Here is a 6576-nt window from a genome sequence, read left to right as displayed (position 1 = left end):
CAAGGACAAGGGAAAGTCTCAAGTTGAAGAAACTGAGAAGTTGGTCAAAGAGGAGAGCTCAGAGTCAAGCAAAGGAAGAAGAAAGGAGAAAGAAGTAGCTGATTCTGGTGAAGAAAGTGATGGAATTGATGAACATCTAGCCTTCCTGTCAAGAAGATTCTCCAAACTGAAATTCAAAAAGAATTTTAATTCTGCAAAATCTTTTAAAGGCAATCCCAAGTCTGATAGAAGCATGGTAGACAGATCAAAATTCAAGTGCTTCAACTGTGGGAATGCAGGTCACTTTGCAAATGAGTGCAGAAAGCCTAAAGTTGAGAAGAAGTCAAGTGAAAATATTGACTACAAAAAGAAATATTATGAACTTCTCAAACAAAAGGAAAGAGCACTCATCACAAAGGATGATTGGGCAGCTGGAGATGATTCTGATGAAGAGGAGGAGTTTGTCAATCTAGCTCTAATGGCCAACTCCACAGATCAAGAAGAAAACACTGGAAGCAGTAGTCAGGTATTCACTACAAACCTAGTTGAGCTAACTAAAGATGAATGCAATGCTACCATTAATGAAATGTCTACAGAATTGTATCATTTGCATGTTTCTTTAAAATCTCTCACTAAGGAAAATAGTAGAATTAAGGAAGCTAACACCTTTCTTAGTGATAGAAACAGTGTTTTAGAAGCTCAATTTATTGAGTTTGAGAAGCTGAAAATTGAGTGTCAGACAGCCAAGGATGATCTCTTGGTTGTTCTGAAAAGAGAAGAGATCATAAGAAAGCAGCTTGATAAGGAACAAGAGATTATTGCCAAATGGAAATCTGGTAGGGATGTTTCCACCAACATCATCAACATGCAAGGTAGAGAGACCTTTGTAGAGAATGAGTGGAAGAGGAGTAAGAAAGTGCTTGAGATATCTGAGAACAGTTCAGGTGATGAGAATACTGATGATGATCATCAGTTGAAAGGCAAAGTCTCAACTGATGAGGGTCATCAGTTGAACAAAAACTCATCAGTTGACAAGAGTGTTCTCAAGAAGCTTAACAAGAAATATGGTCCTGTTAAAAAGAATTTTGTTAAAGGTGAGAATAGTTCTTCTGAGACCAGTGATAGTAATAATAACACTCTTAATTCCAGTAACAAGAACAAGAAGAAGTTGGATACTAGTGAGCATAAATCTGAGGAGACTAAAAAGAAGAAAGGAAATAGAAATGGCAAAATAGGAGTTAACAAGCACACCAATTACACTCCCAATGCTAGTGCTCTTAGGAAAACCTGCAGCAAGTGTGGTAGTGTAAATCATTTATCTGCCAATTGTAAAACTGTGATTGCTCCTAATTTGTCTTTGCCTATTCCTATGACATCTGTTCCTCACATGAATTTATCTGCTATGAATATGATGCCTGGTTTATTGCCTCACAATCCTTATTCTCAGCCTAACATGCCATATATGTTCAATCCTTATTTCAATGCCTTTAACATGCCTCAATTTCATTCAAACTTGCATGGAATGAACAATTTATGCATGTCTCAAAGGCCTGTGTTTGAAAACAGAGTTGATATTCCAGTTTCTCAACCAAAACCAAAGATTGAACCTATTCAATCCAAGGAAAAGGTTGAGAAAGTGGAAAAGGCTGCTAAGACTAACAAATCTGGACCCAAAGCAATTTGGGTACCAAAATTAACTTGATCTGTTTGTGAAATGTGTGCAGGGAAACCACAAGAAGAATTTGTGGTACTTGGATAGTGGATGCTCCAGGCACATGACTGGTGATTCCTCCCTGCTCACAAAGTTTGTGGAGAAAGCTGGCCCTAGCATTACCTTTGGAGATGACAGCAAAGGATATACTATGGGATATGGCTTGATTGCTAAAGAGAATGTCATCATTGATGAAGTTGCATTGGTGTCTGGTCTTAAGCACAACTTGCTTAGCATCAGTCAGCTCTGTGACAAAGGTTACAAAGTCAATTTCACTCCTGCAGCCTGTGTTGTCACCAAAGGAGATGACAACAATGTGGTTCTGATTGGACAAAGAAAAGGAAATGTGTATGTAGCTGACTTCAATTCTGTCAAGTCTGAATCTATTACTTGCCTTCTCAGCAAAGCAAGCTCAGATGAAAGTTGGCTATGGCATAAGAGATTGTCTCATCTAAATTTCAAACCTTGAATGAGTTAGTAAAGAAGGACTTGGTAAGAGGTCTACCAAAGCTGGAATTCTCAAAAGATGGACTTTGTGGAGCCTGTCAGCTAGGAAAGCAAAAGAGAAGCTCTTTCAAAAGCAAGACTCTTTCATCAATTGTGAAGCCCCTTCAGCTCTTGCATATGGATTTGTTTGGACCAGTCAACATCATGTCTATTTCAAAGAAGAAATATTGCCTAGTGATTGTTGATGATTTTTCAAAATTCACTTGGACCTTCTTCCTGCATTCTAAGGATGAAGCTGGGAAAATCATCATCAATCATATCAAGGCATTAAACAACAATCCAGATGTCAAAATTGGAAGGATAAGAAGTGACAATGGGACAGAATTCAAGAACTCTGTGATGAAAGAATTTTGTGAAGAAGAGGGAATTGTTCATGAGTTCTCTGCACCAAGAACTCCACAACAAAATGGTGTTGTTGAAAGGAAGAATAGAACTCTTATTGAAGCTGCAAGAACCATGATTAATGAAGCTCAACTTCCAACCTATTTTGGGCTGAAGCTGTAAACACTGCTTGTTTCACTCAAAACATTTCACTAATTACCAAACCTCACAATCTAACTCCCTTTCAACTCTTCAAAGGAAAGAAGCCAACAATTAGCTTTCTTCATGTGTTTGGATGCAAGTGTTATGTTCTAAGAAATCAAGGTGAAAATCTTGGAAAATTTGAGGCCAAGGCAGATGAAGCTATTTTTGTTGGATACTCTGATGGAAAATCATTTAGAGTATATAATCTGAGAACCAACATTGTTATGGAATCAATTCATGTGGTTTTTGATGATAAGAAGATTCAAGGATTCTCAGATGAAGGATTTCATGATAATCTCAGATTTGAGAATGAAGGTGAAGGTGATCTGTATGAGAGTGATGATGATGATGACATTATTCAAAATGTTGGAATTAATCCTGGAATTAATATTCCAACTGATGACTCTCTGGTGCAAGAAACAACTGCAATTGGAAATTCAACTGAAGCATCAGTTGAAACTACATTGGAGGGATCAGTTGAAACACCTCAAGGATCATCAGTTGAAAGAATGTCTCAAAGTTTCAATCAGTTTAGAAATAATGAGATGTCAAATTTAGGGGGAGCTTTCCAACATGGAAACCTGAACTTCAATAATGAAGCCACATCATCAAGACAATCACTTCCACCACAAAGAAAGTGGACAAGGGATCATCCTTATGAGCTAATTATTGGAGATGCAAATGCATCTGTACAACAAGAAGAGCAACTCAAGATGAGTGTTTGTACAGTGCATTCCTTTCACAGGATGAACCTAAAGTCATAGAAGATGCTCTCAAAGATGCTGATTGGGTTCTTGCTATGCAAGAAGAATTAAATCAATTTGAGAGAAACAAAGTATGGAAGCTGGTACCCAAACCTAAAAACAGAACTATTGTAGGAACAAGGTGGGTATTCAGAAACAAGGTGGATGAGAATGGAGTTGTCACCAGAAACAAGGCAAGGCTTGTTGCTAAAGGATATTCTCAATCTGAAGGAATTGATTTTGATGAGACCTTTGCACCAGTTGCAAGACTAGAAGCAATAAGAATCTTCCTGGCCTATGCTGCTCATGCAAACTTTAAAGTTTATCAAATGGATGTCAAGAGTGCTTTTCTAAATGGTGAACTGGAAGAGGAGGTATATGTCAGTCAGCCTCCTGGTTTTGAAGATCCAGAATTTCCAGAGTATGTTTACTTCTTATTAAAAGCACTCTATGGACTAAAGCAAGCACCAAGGGCATGGTATGACACTCTGTCTCAATTCTTGTTAGATAATCATTTTTCCAGAGGAACTGTGGATAAACACTATTTTACAGAAATGTAAATGGTGCCTTTATTCTGGTTCAATTTATGTAGATGATATAATCTTGGTTCTACAGATGAGAAACTTTGCAAGAAGTTTGCTAATCTAATGAAAAGTCAGTATGAAATGAGCATGATGGGAGAGCTCACCTACTTTCTTGGTTTACAAGTTAAACAAGTAAAGGAAGGTATATTCATAAATCAAACTAAGTACATTTATGATCTACTTAAAAAGTTTGATTTATTGGATTGCAAAGAAGCTAAGACTCCCATGCCAACAGCCACCAAATTAGAGTTAAGTCCTAATGAGAAATCTGTGGACATCTCTAATTATAGAGGCATGGTTGGTTCTCTTTTATATTTGACAGCTAGTAGACCAGATATTATGTTTTCTACATGCCTCTGTGCTAGATTTCAATCTGATCCTAAAGAATCACATCTTATTGCTATAAAAAGAATATTCAGATATCTTAAGGGAACACCAAATCTTGGTATTTGGTACCCTAAAGACTCTGGATTTGATCTAATTGGTTATTCAGATGCTGATTTTGCAGGATGCAAAATTGATAGAAAAAGTACAACAGGCACCTGTCAATTTCTTGGTGACAGATTGATTTCTTGGTTTAGCAAAAAGCAAAATTCTGTATCAACCTCTACAGCTGAGGCTGAGTACATTGCAGCTGGAAGCTGTTGTGCACAATTATTGTGGATGAGAAATCAATTACTTGATTATGGATTAAATCTCTCAAAAATCCCAATATTTGTGACAACACCAGTGCTATTGCTATAACTGAAAATCCAGTACAACACTCAAGAACCAAGCACATTGACATCAAATATCACTTCATAAGAGAACATGTGATGGCTGGTACTGTTGAAATGCATTTTGTTCCAAGTGAAGAACAGATTGCAGACATTTTCACAAAGCCTCTTGATGAATCCACATTCACAAGGTTGGTAAGTAAATTAGGTATGTTAAATTTCTCCTAATTTAGTGTGAATTTTTCTGTAATTTGGCAGCCAGAATTTGATTAATTTTGATTTATCAAAATTAAATTAATTATAATTCTGGATGAAGTCTATAATATTTCAAACTGATGAACTAGTGAAATTGTTTCAACTGATGCTTGAAACAATATCCTCTTGCGTTGTTTTCATTCAACTGATGACACCAGTTGAAGACGCCTTTCAACTGATCTTCATCAGTTGAATAGGAAGTTTAAAGAGGCGCTTATTTCATCCGTTGAAAGTATTATCAGATCTGAGCCGTTGAAATTTCTTTTGTCTCTCACCTACTTTATACACACGATCGTGTGTGTAATTTTTGTAGAGATAATAAGAGTAATTTCTTCTCAACGGTAATTTCTCAGCCAATCACAGCAATTTCTGAGAAAGATTTTAAGTGTTTTAATTCATTTTCATTTCTTTTCATCTCACTCTTTCGAATTCTCAAAGCTCTCTTCTCTCTCTGTGCAAAAACAAGTTCTAATTTCTCTTCAAGCTTTCTCTGTAACTGCAATGGCACCAATGAAGAAGTATACTGCACAAGTGGGTTTATTTATGAGAAGAACAACTTGCGTCATTTGTGGATACCAAGGCTGTGGAGGAGAAGGAGTATCACAGGATGATGGAGTTCATCAAGTCAAGCCAGCTCTCTTATGCTATGACTGAAGCTCCCATCATTTACCATGAAATGTGAGGAGATGTGGACCTCTGCAGAGTTTAATAGTGAGAATGAAACTCTAACTTTCTCTATTAAAAATGAAACTCATTCTGTTAATGCTGATATTATGAAAGCATGCTTTAAGATTCCTGAAGATACTGTTTTATCTTTGCCTAGTGATGTTCAGTTGGTTAATTTACTTTATGCCATGAATTATGTTTTACCAACTGATGCCTTAGGTAAAATAGAGAGGAGGGGTCTTAGGAGAGAATGGAGTTATTTATGTGATGCTTTTATTAAGGCATTTTTCTGGTAAAATTAGTAATTTTAATGCTCTTACTTCCCAATTTTACAAATGCTTTACATGTACCTGACTAATGAATATTTCAACTTTGGTGGTTTGATGATCCAAGAAATGGGGAGAAACTAGGTGATAAAACTGATAGACCTAGGAATATTTATTATGTCAGATTTCTTATGATGCTGGCTAATCATCTCAATGATAAGCTAGTTATTACTAACAAGGAAGCCAAGCTTCCCAGTTTTGTGCAGGAAAAGAGAGTCTTTAAAGACCTCTTTAGGATGAATTTATACCCCTCCTTGGAGGTGGTGTACCTGCCAACAATGGAGGCTGGAAAGCACAAAGAGGTACATGGCTTTCCTACTACTCTTTCTCAACCCTCACCTTCTTTGCTTTCTGCCATCAGGGCTGTTGAAGAGGCCCATCAACAGTCCACACAAGTGGCAAAACCTTCTAAAAACAAGTCTTCTAAACCACCACCTCAGATGCCTCCCAAAAGACTCTGTTGTAAAATCCAAAAACACAAACCTGAGGGGAGTGTGATTGAGGGGGGGGAGGGAAAGGGTGAACATAAAAGAAGCCCTAAGAATAAGGATGGAGAGATTGTGT

This window comes from Daucus carota, chromosome 3 (assembly GCF_001625215.2).
Source record: "Daucus carota subsp. sativus chromosome 3, DH1 v3.0, whole genome shotgun sequence".
Classification (NCBI taxonomy): domain Eukaryota; kingdom Viridiplantae; phylum Streptophyta; class Magnoliopsida; order Apiales; family Apiaceae; genus Daucus; species Daucus carota.
This window is presented reverse-complemented; position numbering follows the sequence as displayed.